At 45.0% G+C, this 19,076-nt stretch overlaps 1 long non-coding RNA gene across 1 annotated transcript; it reads left to right on the top strand.

Annotated features, from left to right (window-relative positions):
* The first annotated feature begins 299 nt into the window (after window positions 1-299).
* Window positions 300-10,520, top strand: LOC146184114 (uncharacterized). The gene is made up of 3 exons (XR_014708545.1): window positions 300-338; window positions 4,881-4,966; window positions 10,385-10,520. It is a non-coding gene; the product is annotated as an uncharacterized LOC146184114 (long non-coding RNA).
* The last annotated feature ends 8,556 nt before the right edge of the window (window positions 10,521-19,076 follow it).

Raw genomic sequence — 19,076 nt, 5'->3', positions numbered from 1 at the left:
CGGTCTCGCGCGCGCACGCTCGCATCTTTGCCCTTCGCGCAGGCACCACGGCAATCGCGGCGCGGTCGCGAGCGGCGATCTCGTTTCAGTTCCTTGCAGTGTACTTGCGGGGCACTTTCCGCCTGTGAATGTTCTCGTTTCTTGTGTCGCCCATGCGAAATGAACTTCGAAGTCGGCTTACAGGTTTACAACATTAAGTCGGTGCTTTAAATGTCGGGCCCCAATCCACTGCGCCTTACGTAGTGCAGCAAAATTTCGGAGGCAACCGCTGCTCCGTTCCTGTGTACACTAAACCAAAATGCGCACCTCGGATCAAGTCAAGGCGACAACATACGCTGGTAAGTAATGTGTTCACTAGCTTGAACATGGCGCACAGATAAGCGACGGTTTCACAGATGCATCATTACTGTGGCGGCTATTAAAATCCTACCGTCTTAACCGTAAGACTTGATTGCGTGAAACTACTCACGGAGGTTGCATTTTGTCTCGTAGTAAGTTTGTAGGTTATAAACTTTTGCCTTATAGTAAATTAGCTAAGACAACTGTACCTACCTGGCTTGGCCGTGCGCGATGCGCGAACCCATGGTATCATGTGCCGGCGTTGGCAGCTTTCGGCCCCCGATACTGGCGCAGATTGCGGGTTCGCATTGTACGCAGCAGCAGCGAATTAAGCACCCTTACCTAACTTACTGCGAGCAAATAAAAGTTACCGCAATATCAAAGCTTCGTGTGCAGTTTCACTACAAACTACTGAGCGGTTAGGCCGGTGAGATACAAGACGCCGCGGTAAACACGTATTAGCATTCGCATGCTGTATCTGCCCCTTGCAAGGTTTCACATGACGTGCAGTGATGAGGAGGCACCGAAGAAACAAAGAAAACAACTTTATTTCGAGAGAAGGCCTACAGAATTTCTCTAGATAAGTCCTAGGGCATATTTCATTATGTCCTGAGGGCAAACAATTGACGTTATTAAAAAAAAAAAAAAAAAACTTCTCTCCGCAGCGAAGCGTTGTGCTTTCTTAGTCGCTCAGCAGTATAAATTATCGCTAAGAACACAGTATTATATCGCCCACATAATAATAATAAGCGCAATTACGCTGTTGTCTTGTAAACTGCGGACCTTAACGGATGCGGAACAGCGAGCCTGTGAAAAGAGAGATGTGACATGGTCACTTGTGAAGTCGGCTCACTTTAATTACTTCCATTTACTTCCAGCTTGACCTCAAGAAGCTGAACAACTCTGATCGGCATAATTATTCGCTATCTAGATTTACACACACCCTGAACCCACAGTTGCTCTGTCTTTCCTACTTTTTGTTTCAAGTGGCAGCTTTGATGCAATACTTGAAGGGCCTGCGTGCGGTCGCACACCATGTGGAGTTGCCGCGATAAGCAAACAGCAACATGCTTTGTGTGCACGTTTGCTTGGCCGCAGCCAGAAGCGAAACACAGAGACATGGGTACAAGACTGCACTCACTACGACAAAAAAAGTGATATGAAACTGCGCTCCAGTTATTGTTAGTCGCAGCAAACATATTGAAACAATTGTTTTGGCTCCAGCGGCCAATGCTGTGCCTCGCTGATGCCAGTCTGTTGAGCATTTGGGTTAAGTGTACTGACAGTTGTGCTGTGCAATTGAATAGTCATGATGAAGCACAAATCTGTGCCTGTGTGCAGCAATTACTTCTTTTGACGGTCTTTCATAGGCATCAGTCATAAGGTGGCGCTCTGAAGCTATGCTTGCTAAAGTCCCTTGATAATTTAAAAGTAGCGACACTCTCCTCCGCGCCACGCTTTCCTCCTCGGTTCTCCTCGCGCGGCGGTGGCGAACGCTGCGCACGACATGCTTTTTCTCCTAGACGCCCGCCGGCCTGCCGCAGCAGTGAGTGAAGCGCGAGCTTTTGGGCTAGATCTGCGCTCCAGGAGTGCACAAAATTTTTGAAAAATTGCTAGAAAAGCATAGAGAATGCCGAAAGTAAAGTTCATGAATTGATTGGTTTTTTCTTAGAACTGTTTTAATGGAGAATACTGATAAACAAAGCTTTCAGGCGAGTTCTGTGCTACAGACACTTTTTAAGTCACATATTAAGGTTTTACTTTGTGCACCTAATCTAGTACTGCCTCTGACTTTGTGTTTGTTTTTTTTTAGAGCGTGAAATCTGTCACCGCAGTAAAACTTTGGAAAACGATCCAGGCTGGTGCTTTGAACTTCAAGATCGGAGAAGGCCAAAGCAGGACCTAGTCTATTTCGCTACTGTCAAGCTATCTCTCTAAGCATAGTATATGTCACGTGATCAACCATGAGATTGGATTATTGGTTAATTGTACATGTATTTTGATCAATTACTGGGCCAAATTAATTGATATTTAGTAAATTGCAATTAAAATCTAAATTTTAGCAGCAACATCGAACCGTATACCGTTGGAAAGCTTAGGCCAAGTGTAATGGCACTGTGCTAGTTAGCGATTCGCGATTTAGTTAATTTTGTATAAAACCAAATTTTGAGCTGTTCCTTGCCGCTTCGAGGCAAGGAACAGGTTTGCCACGGCAGTGAGTACGCGGCCACTCACTGACTTCACATGTGGTTAAAAGACAGCAGGGTACACTGGGAGAAGTGGTGGACCCTATTGCCGACACACTGAAGTTCTGGGGCAAGCATGCTGTGGCCTCATGTGCTATGTAAAAGAGCTGGATTTCATTGAACGCAACAATCAAATAAAAAAATTACAGGGTGCACATAGGTTTTCAACGTGCGGAAATGAGAAAGCATATAACTGCCAATTCATTAACTATCGCTATCCTATCTATCACTACATCTACTAATGCCAGAGACCTATCGTAACTGTCACTATCTGCAATGAACACTATCACCTCACTATCCGGGCCTATTACTATCATTTACTATTATTATTCGTAACAGCCACCATCATTACCTATCACTATTCATAACCATCACTATTTAATCTGATGCCATCCCATGACCCATTGATATACTTCAATTTTCATTGACTTACATTGTCTGTCATATCTCTATTATAATACCTGACGAGACAACTACACATTGACTTTTAATTCTTATACTTTCTTGTTTTCTCATAAATGGAGGTGGGAAAAGAGCAAGCCATAGAAATAACTGACTACTATCAGCGCGAGGTTCATGTCTCTGTCGAGGAGGCTACCTTTACTTCAGGACAGGTCGGTGAGAGAAAATTGATGGAACTGCGTTGGGCCTGTTTTTTTTTCGAGTTCGTGTAATATTGGCGGCTCAAACTGGTCTTTAGTGAAATGTAGCTAGAACATAGAGCGATGAGTTAATCACTCAGGCTAGGTGAAAAAAAAAATCTTGCGTACAATTGAACTGAGTAATATGTTACAGTGCTAAGAATTGTTGCTCGCAAAATGTTCCCCTGTTTTTACATCATAACTATAATCATTATTGATTGTTTAAGTTTCGTAAATACAGAAAATTGATGCAATGATTCCGGCTGATTTGAAATCGATGAAAAAACTTTTCTCGCCGTAAATGAATACGCGGAATCGCGGTTTTAGAGCTCCAGCTTGCAAAGCGAAGGTAACCTGCCAACGCCTAGTAGTCATGGTCAAAGTGAAGTGTGTATGATCATGTGAACACCTCCTGTACATTGGCCGTATCCCTGATAAAACGAACGCATACTTTTTAACCCACGCGTGCTTCGAAGCATGGCAAGACACATTCAAGAATTGAAAAAAAAAAAAAAAAAAAAACATGCCGTACGACCTAACTAGTGCAGATTACCCGCAATACCTCGGGTTTACTTGCCAAAGAGTTTTTCAGGGCCAGCATTCATTGCTCCCGAGTAACTGATGCACACTACAAGTACAAGCTGGAAAGGCTAGCTCCTCTACAAGCCCGAATTTTAATTTTTAGTGAAGGAGGCCAGGGATCCTAGCACAATCGCGACAAATGCAATCGAGAGATTGTAATTTTCCAGTTATCTCTGACAGCAAAAAGCAGATTATAGCGCCCTATTTCTGACTGTACAGAAGTCGAAGCGTGGTAAATGATGGAGCCTTGGAGCCTCGCAGAATATTCAGCATGCTGCAAAGGACAATCTTATTTTTATACAATGAACATGTTGCCGGCGCAAAACTATTGAGGAGCAAGCAGGAATAAAAAACGCAGCGTCAGGTGACGCGTTATTACGGGGAGTGAGAAAGGCACATTTCGTCGCAAACAACTCTGTTCTTCTAGGAATGAACGTCTTTCGACTAATCTTGTGAATCAATTGACTCGTGCGCAAGCCGTCACGCTTGCCTTGAGATATCATGATTACCGCATAACCATCTTCAGGCCGCTTGCTGCAGTTGTACGCGCAACAGCACAGCATAGAGCTTGCATGCTGCAATAAAAGCACAGTGCGCAATATTCGCTCGCCGAGACTAGGAGAAAAATGGCGCGAAGGAAAAAAAAAACACAAGGAAAACGCCGGACGCGCGTCGGTTGCCAAGGGCAACGGCAGGGAGACCAATCGTCGCTCAGGAAATCGGGCGGAAAGCCGGCCTTCAGCGAAGGGGCGCGCAAGGAGCGAGGAGGAGGCGAGGAGGTAGCACGGCGGCGGCAAAGTTCAATCGTTGGCGTAACTTTCAAAGTATCAAGGGGCTTTAATGCTTGCAGCTGTGTCTCTGTGTGAAGAGCCCTGAGACCGTTTCTCCGCATCCTGGAGGCGCCTCTGGACGTACGCTGCGCGAAATAGCCATCGTGATTACAACAGTTCACTTAATTTTTTGTGTAATAATATAAGTAAAAGGAAGTTTTAACTTACAAAAAGTATGCTCCATTTTCACTGAAGCGGCACTGAAATGTCATTTTCTTGATTTTGCCATTTTCACTTTCCAGCCGTCCTCTCCTTTCTTTTTCTGTGCCTGGAGCTTAGAAGAATTTTCATTGAAGTGAATAACAGCCAGATGTGACCTAAAAAGAAGGTAAATATGAATGAATTTCTCATACTTTGGAAAAAAATGTGTTTCTTGTTGCCTACTAGCAAAATTATGCTAAGTAGAGGCTACTATAAGAAACCATTATGCATTATATTCACATCACTGCAGCAGAGATTGCTTCTGTTTTAGCTTCTATATCCAGCGCCTTTATATCAAATTAAAAATGTGATGCAACAATCTTCAAGCAGCAAAATGAATGTATGACATGGGCTATACAACTTCATATCGTGGATCACCCGTGTTCTCCCTGCTGTGGTATTCTAGCGATCATCATTAGTCCAAGTGATCAGGTGAACCTTGAGCATTCTTTCAGTTTCAATACATTAGCTTCGGGACATTCGAGATGGTTCTAGAGGGGTCGGAAACTTGCGCTGATAACTTCCAGTTCTTTAAAAACTACCTTTGTCTTGGGACTGCACTAAGATGAGGAGCACAAAAGAGAGACAAGGTGTTTTTCCAGCCAGCCCTCCATGCTCGCCCTCAACTTTGTGTCATTGCAGTGTCTCAGCTCATGTCATTTCTGTCTGTATGTATTCCTGGTGCACTGTTCTTTATCTCATCCCATCTGCCTATTCTTATATAACAGCAATGACTTTCAATGAGGACCCTTGGTGGCCTGTGCAGTACGTCTATAGCCTCCTGTCTCACTTTTTCCATGGAAGGGGATTACAGAATGGCTAGTGCTACCATTCTACCAAATATGTTTTTACCATATTATATGAAGCATCCTTGAATGTCAGAAGTGTGCACTGCTGTCTCCTCCAAATGTATGATAACTACCTTTGACATGGAAGTGTTCCAAGTTTCGAAAAGAAAGACACAAGATAAGTTCAGCTAATTTTACAGCAGTGTATTTACTATCAGGATGGAAGGATTGTGGCAGCTGGCTCATAAGGTGCATTGAGTGCCTACTTTATGCAGAAGTTGGGATTGAGTTACATGGAGGGCACTTTTTTTGGCAGTTGTCAGGGTCGACTCCTGTGAATCGCAATTGTAGGGTCTCATTTTACCTGGCCTGATAACATGAGAGCTCCAGATCAAGCACTGCACTAAGGAGACTGAAGTCAAGCCCAACTTCCATAAAAAGAAGGTGCCAAATGTGTCAAGTAACACAGCAGCTTCCCCCTCCTCACATTAAAAAAAAAAAAACCTTTGAACTTTTTTTCTCTTAACCTCAGCACTAGACCATGAGAATGACTGTTTTGAGGTGCTTGAAATTGGTCACAAAGCAATTTTTCAGCCCTCCAGGGCTATTCCATAGCACGAACTAAAAGCAGTCTGCTTAGTTGCAAGTTCCAATGGGCTGCTTAGCAAGTTGAAGAATCAAAAGGAGCAAAAGGAAATGGAGCAAATGATTAGAACTTCTGGTTTTCTTTTTCGCACTGTGTTCAATTTCCTATGGTCTCTGTTCCTTTTATAATGACAATATTATGTACATACATTAAAAGCTTCATGCAAGGACTTATTGTTTGCACATGCCATGCAGAAAAGTTGGACTACATAGTCACACTGGAGGGAAAAATAATGTCTTAGTCTTCTCTTTCATTCAACAAACCTTACTTGCATCCCACCATTCGAGTATGCCATTGATTTGGGAGCAAACTTGATGACAAAGTTGTGAAAAGATTCAAGGGAAGATGTTTGGGCTGTGGGAGACAGTTGTCGAGTGTCAATCAGAAACTGGGAGTTCTTCAGAATGGAGTTCAGCTTCTTGAAAGCACATGAATCTGTTAAAAATATATACATAAAAAAATATATATAAATATTTGGCTGATGAGTTGCAGTGTTGGTGTGTGTTCTAGTCAATCGTAGATGCTGAACCTGCTTACAGCTGCTGCATTGCAGCTGAAAACAGTTTTAGCATCATATTCTCAAAAACACCCCAGGTCTTGTACTACAGTAGAATCTCGATGATACGAATTGCAAGGGAGCACGCAAAATATTCGTATCATCCCGAATTCGTATGATTCAAAACAAGTCAACACCCACATGGGAATGAATTGAAAATGAACCAAAGTTTATTATGGCGAACTACTTGCGGCCGAAAAAGTCCGTAATGCTTGTCTGCACTTTTTTGCTGTTGAAATCGCGGACAAGCTCCACCTGAAAGGCATAAAACCGTGCCGCGGTTTCGTCGCTCACGCTGCTGGCACTTACGGTGCGGCGCAGAACGTCCAAAGCTTGAAGAGTATCTGCCTTTGACGGTGGCTGATCACACTCGTCATCAGCGTCACCATCGCTGTCAGGCTCACTTTCGCAATCATTCGCTTCATTGACCAAGTCTTCAATAGACCTCAGCCCGCAACATTGTCGTCCGCGGTAACGAAGTCCCGAACCGAAGCTTCAGTTTCCAGATTGTCCCAGCCATCAATCGTGAGGTCTTCGTCTGGCTCTTGACAATCTCCTGCCGAAGCCGCAGCAAGTCCGATGGCAAATCCGCACTTTCTAAAACAGTTCGAGATTGTGTCTGAAGTTACACCATCCCACGACATGGCTAGAAAGTGCAAAGCATCTAAGAGACTGATCCGCAAGTTTGCTTCTTTACGGTCAATTTTTGCCAGCAGACGCCTCACTAGAAGTCCTTTGAAATGATGTTTCACATTTCTAATTATCCCAGCGTCCAGTGGCTGAAGATGGCTGGTAGTGTTCGCCGGCAGGAACCTGACTTTCACGTTATTGAATGTCATTTCCTTTGGGTGGGCAGAGCACTGGTCCACGAAAAGCAAACTTTTCCGGTTTCTTGATGCCATTTTCCGATCAAGGCTTGTCAAGAACTCGCGGAAAAAATCTCCAGTCATCCACGTCTTTTGGTTGCCTTTGTAAAAGACAGGCAAACGCTCCGCCGATCGGAAACACCTCGGTTTCTTCGACTTACCGATGACGGTAAGCTGGAGTTTCTCTGATCCATCCGAGTTGCAGCAAAAGAGTACTGTTACTCTCTCCTTGCTTTTCTGGCCGCCCTGGCATGCCTGGCCTTTTACGCACAAACTTCTTTCTAGTTGAAGGTTGAAAAAGAGGCCCGCCTCGTCGGCATTAAATATGTCACGTGGCGCGTACTCCGAAATCAGCGCCGGCAGCGTGTTCAGCCACTCATCTACAGCTGACTGATCCACTTTCTTGCCTTCACCTGAGACGACCCGGCAGACAAGTCCGTGCCGCTCCTTAAACCGGTGCAGCCATCCCCCAGACGCTTGGAAATTTTCAATTCCAAGCGAAAGCACGACGGTGTCGGCTTTTTCATGTATCACCTTGCTGTCCACGTTGACGCCGGCCGCTGTCACTTCGCGGAACCAAGTCAGCAGAACCTCTTCCTGCTTGACATGGGTCGCTGTTTTAGCCTGCTTCACGTTCGCACCGAAGTGCTGCACATTCTTCAAGATGACATCTCGCTACCCAACAATGGTGCAGAGTGTTGACGGTGCCAACCCTAGCTCTTTTGCTAAGTCGACACTCTTCTTCTTTTCGTCGACCCTCTTCAGCACTTCAAGCTTTTCCTTAAAAGAAAGGGCTTTACGCTTCCACGACATTTCGGCAGCAGCGAACGCTTGCGTCTTTCTAACGTTTGGGCAGTTCACGTCACTGCGAACGACAGAAAGAATCGGCGAATGGAGAACCGGAGAACTACTGTAGCGGCAGCCAGCGTCACAGTCCTCCTGGGAACAGCCGGCGAGACAACTTTTCGATAGACCAATGAGCTGCCAGCGAATGAGTGACGTACACGACTGGGCACGTGCTTCGCCTTGGCCGTCCTTGTCTAGTGCTCGTCGGTTTGCTACGAAAGGGAGGGGGGAGTAGGGTGGCTAGTGGGGTGAGAGGCGTTGGAGAGGAGAGGCAGCGGCCGCGGTGGGTACCCTCTCCCCCTGTGAGCTCTTGTGCTGAGCTGCTCGGTGGCTTTGTGCGTTTGTACAACGTTCGTTCCTATCATTCGCGGCGGGGGAAGGGGGGGGGGGAAGTTGGCGGCGGCCGCGTCGGTTATGTTACCCTCTTGAGGCCAGCCGCGCCGGCCCGCTCGCATGCACGACTGGTTTGCACGTTCGTATCAACCGCAGCAGGTTCAGAAACTCTTCGTATCACCCCGAATCTTAACGTATTCTATACAATGTAGTCCGTTCAAAGCATACTTAAAATTCGTATCATCCCGAAATTTGTACCAGCCGTAATCGTATCATCGAGATTCTACTGTACTATATTACGGTGAAAAGAAATCTAAGAGATGTTGTCGAGCAAACATGCTACACTTTGTCTTCTTTAAAATTGTCAGTATAGGACAGTATGGAAAATCCCATTGTTTTTGTGTTCCATACTAGCATGTATAACCAAGCTGCCTCAGTATTAAAATATCTTGCAGTCTCAGCACTCACATTTACATTATTTTGTTTCTTCACTTCATTAGGGGTTTCTTTCTCAGCTATGTCATATGTGAACTTCCTGTTATGTGCGAATGTATACAAAGTTTTTTCTGTGAAGTTCTATTTGCATTACCTATCTCTTAAATTTATCATTGGTTGACAAATGCCACAAGTGTGAGCCGTGCACCTTTCAAACAACATCAAAGTGAAAACTTTACAAAAAAAAACTATACAAAACAGATTACCTCTGCTCATCCATTGCCTGTTTGCAAGGAGCTAATGCAGGCATTTGATGTATGGTCTATCATGGCCATCACGCTTATCGCATATGTGGTTCAACAGGCTGCTACATGCTGATGATCAGGTCACCATTACCCTGGCCAAGGGCAGCAACATAGACTTGTGATTGTCTGGATCCATGGTTCTATTGCTTCACAGCCCTTTGACCTGCTCACAGCTTCCAACTTCTTAAATGCAGTATAGAATATTGTTATTACCATGTATTCGCCCTAATTATTAAAGCAAGCAACTGCATGCATCTTTAGTAATGCACCAAGGATCAAAGTAGTGCTGTATGGGCGATTTGCTGCTCTTGCAATATGTCCAGATAGCTGGGTGGTGGTCTGTAGATAGATGAAATTAAAAACTCATTACATAATAATATATGTCAGCAAATGTACCTCTTCACCATTGGTTTGCAACGATAAAACATTTTGTAATTCAATTGTTTGTATTATATAATGATTAATTTGATTCTTTTTATGTATAGCCATGCAAGCAGCACTTGCCAAGGGCACTCTTGGTGAGGCTGAAAATAATTTCTCCTAATAATATGCAGAAATTGTCGCCTTTTGTTAAAGACTGCACTGAGACTCGTTAAGTTTAGGCCAGGCCCCATGCTCGCACTATTGGGCACTGCAGCTGACTTCACACAGTTAATATGAATTGCAGCTTGCCAATTTTCATATCGCAGCATTGCCTTACCTCTCCTATTCTTACCTTTTCCCATTGTAGAATATGGTCAGTCTGAATGATAACAACGTTGTACGTGCAGTACTTGGCGCTGTAGCCCGGGGAGTCGCAACGCCCATCTCCTGCGAGGTCCACTTCCATTCCATCCAGCTGGCTGATGATCGGCACCCGCTGTTCCTGGAAAAGCTGGGACAAAAATAAATGTGCATTTGTGAGCCACTTGTAACATTGTAACACTCGATCGTTGCACTACTGCATGCGCGCGCTGTTTTTTCTTTTTTTATTACGCAAGCTTGCCATAAGGCACATTATAAGAACCCGTGCAAATTATTTTCCGTTAGGAACCGGAGAAGGCTCTTGCTCTTATTGCTGTCGGTGAGCCATTTGGAGAAGTCCTCTTCCCTTGTTATGGTTAATCCCCCCCCCCTTTCCGCAGGAAAAATCTAGTTGTGTATAACTCCTGTCTATGCTCCTGTCAAAACCAACTCTTACACTTCCGATCGGCAGCTGATCGCTTAGGGATAAAGAGGCACAACTTTGAGCGACTAAGCCAGTTCACGCGAGTGATAACGTTTCATTCGCGACCCCCCCCCCCCCTCCCCCTCCTGCTGAAGGGTAAAGCCTCTTGGCACTTTTTTTTTCTGTTTCCATCTCTTCATTCCTGACTTTCTTCTCTTTCTTCTTAACGCCCATCTCGGTTTTCACATGTTTCTAATTCCTGGCCGCCTCGGTTGGTAAACTTGGACGCGGCTCCATCCGCGCGACCTTTCAGGGTGCGCTCTGTACAAACACCACACGGCGTTAAAAAAAAAAAGGAAAAAAAAGCTACAGGGCGGGAGTCATGCTGCGATAATAATCGGGCACCGAACAGAGTTTGTTTACTTCCTGTCGGCGCGCGTGTTCGCCGTTGCAGTCAGCTGACGCCGAACCGCGGCTGACAAACTACACCACAGCGCAAAACTACGCAGTCCCCTTCTCCTCATCCCCTTCCTTTTTTTTTTTTTCTTTACAATCGATCGTTTTTTTTCACGAAGGGGCATCATATAGTCAAAAGCAAGAGGAACCTAAACACGGAGGTTTCAATGTTCGGGCAAGGTGCACGAGAGAGTTTCCCTCCGCAACGCCCGGAAGACCGCTCTCTGCGATCTCGATTTTGAATTTCTAGTCTTTCGCTAACATCTCATGCCCTTGCTGCGGTACGAATATTATGGACCCCGAGCTTGAAAAGCGACTTCGGCGAATGAGTACCGAGATGGGACTCGACCCCCACAAGTACCCGCCGTTCAAGAATCCGCTGCTGAACCCCGACGATGATAGTATATGGCTTATATGGGTGCATTGGTGCGTGGGGTCGACTAGCATAAAATTAAAAAAAAAAAAAGAATCCCATCGTAAGCTCGCCACTGGTTTATTTTGAGCAGTGTAGTTCACAGTGATCATGACAAATCTTGCTATATGCATGCCACAACGCCGAGCAAGATCGCCTGAGTTAAAAAAAAAACAATCCACTCTGTACTGTGATAACGCGTCTAAAGCTAATATTATCACAATCTTTTCATTTTACACTTACCGGCAGGGTTGGAAGAAACAGCGTTGGTACCGCTCCTTCACGCAGACTCAGTCTTGTTGGGATCCCCAAATCGCGAACCACATATCCGGGTAAAGCAAACGTAAATAAACACTGTCTTCACCGATACTGGCTATCCGATGATCTGTAGCCACTGTTTCCGGAGGTTGGCGTTTTGAAGCACTTGATGCAGAATGTTTTTCCTGCCGTCACTAGCAATACCTTCGCAGCCAGGGACTGCACACTGTAACAACCTCCCGCTCATGTCCCGTCAACAACAAGATTTCAGCGCTTCGATAACTGCCTTCGCGAACTCAAGAGAGTGACCAGTCTAGCCCAGAACTGTTCTGCACCCGTCGCGCACACGACGTAACACAAAATCGAAGGTGAGGTCAACGCCAGGGATGTATAGCGTGGCAACAAAACTTGCGGGTTGTGCCGAAGGGCGATGACGATGAAGCAGACGACAAGAGGCCCCCGGCGGCGCGTCGGCAAGCAAGCGCGACAAAACGGAAGTTGCGGCGTGTGGTGCTAAGCAAAAAAAGTAAAAGCACAGATGCGTCAGTTGTGACGTGTCAGTGGGCGAGGCCTTGGAGGAGGGCCAGCCTTTGCGCGCGCTAAAAAGTTGAAAAGAGGAGGAAAGCCGCGAAGGCGCAGATATTCAAAATTTGATTGCAAATAACTCTGCTTCCAAATGCCGCATTTAAAAAATTTTTGCGGGAAGGTTATCTTATATCGACATTCTTTCACATACTAGGCATAGGGAAACTGTATCGCTAAGGCTGTTTTGGGCCCCTTTAAGTTCTTATTCAATGAATTTCTGTCGCTTAAGTTGCAGGTACAGGGAGCTAAAATATGATTTCTAGTTCTCTACACTTGTCGGTAATATTTTTCTTAGAGTGAAGGTGTTTGGAGAAGCACGAAGCTCATCAAGAGTCGTCATATGAATTCACTTCGTCATTTATATTGTTGTCCTCATTTCATGTGCTAGCAATATGCCTGGGAGTTGAACAGTGTTGACTATTAGCTTTTCTTAAATATTGCACTTTCTCGTCTTCATTTAACTTAATCAGTTACTACAGCCGCCCACCGTAGCCGCGCGCTGTTGAGGCCACGAAGAAGGGAGCCAATCAGCTCTTAGCCGAGTGATTCCAGCAGTAATCGGCTGTAGAAGTGCTTGGCTTCTCTCCAGGCATAAGCCAAACTATTTCTATGCACTAACGAAGCTTACGCTTCAGTATATTCACATGTGCGAACCGGTTTCGAAGGCAGTGTCACTTGGCGCAGTGTAGGCACGCTGCATTTTGCCTACACCCCATGTCACTGCTGATCACAGCACCACTTTTGTTTACAAACATGATGCTTGTCTATACCCCACGGAAGTCTATTTCCTTATAGAATTGGATATCTTAATTCGTGTATCCTTTTAAATTCACGAACGGCTAGCTTTTTTTCAAAGTTCGTGGCAGAAGTGGGAGGCAAGTTCATTACGTGTGCAAATATGGTACGTGTATGTGAGGCCAGACAAAATATTGCCGCGCAAAAATAGCGGCGTCGGCGCTGTGCTCGCTGTTTGCTCACATGAAGAAAAATGTGCATTTGTTTGCTATCACCCATTATCCTCCTGATATATAAAACATCCGGTATTTTTGTTAGTGCTTATTATTGCTAGAATTTCTTGCTTACGTTCTGAATTGGCAATTTACAAATTCCCATTCACTAGCAGTGTTCCACTGACCTATTACTTTATTTGAGCAGCTAGAACATGGGAACCTTGACATAACGAAATCTTGCTGCGCATCATCTTGGCACAGTGCCAAGGAATGAGTGGTGGAATGCGACGGTGACGCGCGACACTAAGGGATGTGCTGATGAATGCATTTTCTTTTTTCTTCAATTCTCAGTTAAAAAAGTGGGGGACAGGTTCATTATGCGAGAAGGTTGTTACGCGAGATATTAAGGTAAATTTACCATAATGAAAATGGTTCTTGTCAGTTTTTTCGAGGCCATTCGTTTGAACGTTTTTCCCGGTTCCATAAAGTTCAAATTCGCGAGCTTTTTCTGTATTCGCTTGCATACGAGCGGTTCGGTTCGGGGGGAAGCAGCAAAAGTGCAGTGACTGTAAGCTATCACGATAGCTCCTCCACATGTCATTTAAGTAAGGGGGCGAAGCATCCTGAAACAATTAAGGAAGCGAACTACAGCTCGTCATTCCTTCTGCGAACCAGATCTATTGCTAAATCTCTTCCCTTAGGGTAACGCAAGATACGGACTAAACTCTGCGAGAGCCAAATAAAAGGAGTTGTGCATACTTCATGCCTATACTTGCTAATATACACTTTTATGCAATGAAAGCCTCCCTTTTAAATGCCTTTGTACCTCATTCAGAAGTTATTCTTTTAAGGGGGGACCTGGGTCTTTGCAGCCAAAAATCAGTCAGAAAATTGGATTTTCAATCTCCTCGTTTTCGCGATTCTGAGATCTTTCCGCAGCTATCTCCGAAGTTTCTTTGAAAAATATCGCCTAATTTGCGTGTTACAGCGTTCCCAAAGACGAGAATCTGTGTGTGTGGCCCTTAAACTGAGGTCAAATCACGCCGAATTTCGATCTCCCGCAGTTCGAGAAATACGCGGTCCGTGGGCATAATCTTGGTATCGTTCAAAAGATCGCGATTCAGGCCATTCCTATATCTCGGCTGGTGACCATGAGTGAGCCCATCGAAGTGGAAAACAAAGGAACAAAATTGCGTGAAACACGCCCTGCTATTGGACTCCCACCACACGTGAGCAAAATGGCGAGCTTTAGTTGGCTGGCGGTGTCGACTGCTCGCGGTCCGTCGCCATTTTGAAAAGGTCTCTCCTGTAGGCCTAGTCGGCCTAGCGCCGTTCCCTCATCGTAACCACAACGCGAAATGCGCAGTATTGAGATTCACGCTTCGTTATTAGCCTATAGCATACCTGCAAACTCTTCCAAATTTTTCGTAAAATGTACGAATTTTGACCAGTCTTGATTTTACGGATCATGTGGGAAATTTTACGAAAAATGTTTTATTTTCGGAAAAAAAAAAGTGCGGACATCTATTAACATCATAGCCTCCGAGATAACACCACACGCGCGGAAGGGTAATCTCAGAGGCCATGTTAACACTATTATGGTACCTTTGGCGGCCACGAGAGGGCAACACATATTTGTGATATCATCATCAGCAGCTGCAAACGTTGTAGTGACTTCTATCGTCTACTCGGGGGAACACGAATTCATATCCAAAACTCGATACCGCCTCCGCCAGGCTAGTGGCTGTTCCTTTGTTCACGTGTTTGGACAACTTTGGTGTTGGCCTCTGTTTTTGAGTGATCTGCGGCCGCGTCCGACTCAGTGTGACTGAAGTTTTAGTAGTAGCGGTTTCGCAGTGCAATGGCGGGCTCAAAGCCGCGACAGTACTTCCAAGTATTTTTGAAGTCGTACGCGGCAGAATGTACGTGCTTCGTGCCATCTAAGAAAGGAGAGAAGTTCGGATTTTGCCCATTCTTGAAGTCGTACGCGACAGAATGTACGTGCTTCGTGCCATCTAAGAAAGGAGAGAAGTTTGGATTTTGCCCTACGTGTGCCTGTGATGTTAACATTTCACATTGTGGCAAGTCCAACATAAAGATCCACATTACTTCGAAAAAGCACCAAGGATACGTGCGAGCCGCGGACAGCCAGCCGAGACTGAGAAGTTTTGTTCGCAGTGACAGCGACCTCGGTGTGATTCGTGCACAATGTCATTTCACGGCGTTTTTAGTTGAACACAACATACCGCTCAGTGTCGGTGATCACGCTGGACCACTTTTCCGGAAAATGTTCCCCAAGTACCCCCTTATATAAGTGTGAGGAAGCCAAACGCTACGCCTGTGGACGGACGAAGACGATGGCAATTGTTCGTGAAATGGCCGCGAACGCAGACTCCTTTGCTGGATGCCCTAAAAAAGCAGGTATTTTCGATTGCTGTGGACGGAAGTAACAATAGGGATACGCAGCTTTACCCTATTGTTGCGACATACTTCGTTAAAGAGACCAGTAGAGTTGAAAGTCGCCTCCTTTGCCTCGGTACAATCCAAGGGGAAGCGACGGGTCAGGAAATTGGAAATCTGATTCTGGATGAAATGAAGTCCCGAAGTTTGCCTCTTGAAAACCTGTTGGCATTGGAAAACCTGTTGGCAAGGGTGTCACTAAAGATAAATGTTTGGAAAGTAAAAAAAAACAACAAAAACAGCCCCCCCCCCCCCCCCCCCCTGGTCGCGGAGGTTTTGCGAATTTTGAAATCTTCAGGTTGGCCGGTGCGCTAAAGAAAAGTAGCGAGAGGAGATAAACGCACCGGGGATGCTGCATCGCCGCATCTGGTTACGTGCAATCAATGACGACGCTCCGCGTCGAGTCCGCGATGGCCTGATAACAGCGTAGCATAGCCTGTTGTGCTCAGTGCGATAGCGAGGAGCGGCACGATCTGCCGCGTACCGAATCGTGAGGGTGCAGATAAGAAAGTGCAGTTTTCAACGCCGGGATAGATCGCCTTGAGGTAGTGCCGCGACCAGCCGCAGCGGCAGTCGCGAAGCAGCGTCCCGCGACATGCAGAACATAGAGAAGATTGCGCGGAATCCCAAATCTTGTTGAAATAAACTTTCTTCTGAATGCTAAGCGGTGCGAGATGAGCAACGGTCGCTTATCACTAGTTGCAGGCCGACTGCATTTACTGCATGAACGTGAGAATGGCGATCGCGTGCCACAACTTGGCACCAACTTTTGCGGAGGTCACGATGCAAACGCACTCGTCTTGGTGGTGGCCTCCGGACCATGCATTCCATTTGCCGGAAATTTCATTCCTTGAGGGCGAATTATATCGATGGTAAATGATGCATTGACATCAGAAGCTAGTCAGAACCCACTTTAATGAGTTACTGTTAGCTTTGGTGCTTCAAAAATTTATCAACACGTTTTTCCTCAATTTCTTAAAATCAAAATATTGAGGACGGTACATGTTTGGAGGTGCGATATCTCTGGTTCTACTTATGATATTGCTATAATTCCTTTGCACCAGAAAGGTAAGCTCATGTACAGTGCAAAAATATAAATGAATTTGTAGTATTTAATGAGGAAAGTTTTTAAAAATTGCATGTTTTCTGGAGTGTCAAGGTGGCTTTTTGGTTTCTGAACTTTGACAAGCTGTAACTTTGGTTAAAATGGAACCAGGACATTCAATCTTTATTTTTGCATTCTCTGCGTGTTCTAAATTGATTTGATACGTCAGTGTTTATCATAACTCCTGTAGTTTTACTGACAGCTCACCTCCAAACAAAGAACATAAAGTGCTCAATATATTCAGAACTAAATGGTTTACATAAAATTAATGTGCATATTTGAAATCAGCACAAAAATCTGCATAAATGGTGCAACTTTCATCAAAATCTACCAGTAAATAAAAAAATACTGTTTTAACCCTTTCACTGCCACTCCCGAGATAACTCGTGTGTCCACACATGCACACTCCCTGCTTCTCCCGAGTATACTCGTTTTGACTTTTTAACTCGCTCCCTGTCGCTCCAGATTATACTCGTGTAAGAAAAAAAACGATGCAAGCATGTCGCGCCATCTATGGAGAAGACACATAAATTCATAAAACATTATAAATTTTAAGCAACAGATCGGGCGCATTTGTTTAGATGCGTCTCTTGATCTTGGCCTCGACAGAGCAGCCATGGCGAGGCAGCGTTCCGCGTGCGTCCGCGGTTTGAAAGACGAAGAAATTCAGGAATTGCTTATGAATTCGGACTCCGATCATAGCGGTGTCTGTGTGGTGCCTTGTTTTGAAGAGTACCACACCAAAAAAGTTTTCTACACACCTTTACATCCTAATTAGGAAATAATTGTTTTGTTAATTCTTATTTTTTGTATTCAGTGCAATATCTACAAGGTTATTCTGAATAAAAGTTGTTACATGTCCTGCAGAGCATCACAGTGCATTACTAACATAAAATTTTCACGAAACTAACATGAAAAAAAAACCGGCAGGGGGAGTGCAGCGATGAGAAAAAAACCCGGCAGTGAAAGGGTTAAGACCAGGGTCCCCCCTTAATAGATTCCAGAAGAGGGCAAATACAGGCTGGTTGGTACATGCTTAAGAATCGAGTAAAACAGTGCTAGGGGAGACGAAACACTCCTCTGTTATATGTATGAACCTTTTGGCCGCAGCCACATGCCGGGCCCGTCTACTCACGTTAAAAAAAAAAAAAAAAAACAGCGCGTGTGTATGTCGTTCACGTGTTTCGTCTCCCCTAATGCTGTTTTACTTATCCCCCCTTTATGTTAGGCAGTTCGGATCATACGTTTTCCTGGATAATACGTTTTTTTCCAGCATTACTTTTTAAATACACCAACGAGGTTTTACTGTATATGGAATCTTGTATATAATTTACACCAAATTTTTTAGTGCGGTATAACTTCGGTTACAGTTTAATGTTACATACAAATTCCGTGTGAATTCTGAAGTAAACACGATGTACGATGCTGTCTTCCAGTTCTTCAATTGTTTTTTTCACCGATCAGATATTAGAAAGCATTTCTTCCCATGTTGGAAATTTTTAATATTTCCACACTCCTCTTCGTGTGTTTTATTGCTCTTTGCCTTCTGCTCAGATTAAGTTCAACCCCTTTTGCTAGCCCCAATGTTTCTGCCCCATAGGTGTGAGTATAGCAGTAAGATGCTGCAGTTGAACAATTTCCTTTTGAAGACTGCTTGTAGATGGCTATTTATAGCTTGAATGTGCCAGCTACATATTTTGTACCCCATTCTAATTCTCTTGCTTATTATTCTATTCTGTTCCAGTAGTAGTAGTAATAACTTTATTAATATACAGAGGAGTTTTCGGCATGCATGCCCCTGGGCCCCGCACGGCCCCACTACACTGAAACATTCATGTTCCTATGGTTCATGACGTCGGCAGCCAGTCTGTGGCGATCTTCTGCCGAACCGGGTCCTCAGAGTGCAGCAGGGTCTTCCAATCCTCCCAGGTGGTAAGGTGCTCTAGAACCCGCGGGGGAGGATCCGCCGGGCATTGGAACAGGATGTGGGCGAGGGTGGCAGTGGGGTTGTTGCAAAGGGTGCAGGAGGGATCGGAGAGGATGTGGTGGTAGCGAGACTCACTATAAGGGGATGGGAGGGTGCGCGTCT

This window comes from Amblyomma maculatum, chromosome 7 (assembly GCF_055883805.1).
Source record: "Amblyomma maculatum isolate TAMU_Amacu chromosome 7, ASM5588380v1, whole genome shotgun sequence".
Classification (NCBI taxonomy): domain Eukaryota; kingdom Metazoa; phylum Arthropoda; class Arachnida; order Ixodida; family Ixodidae; genus Amblyomma; species Amblyomma maculatum.
Note: the sequence above shows the minus strand (reverse complement) of the source record. Positions and strands in the feature narration are given on the sequence as shown.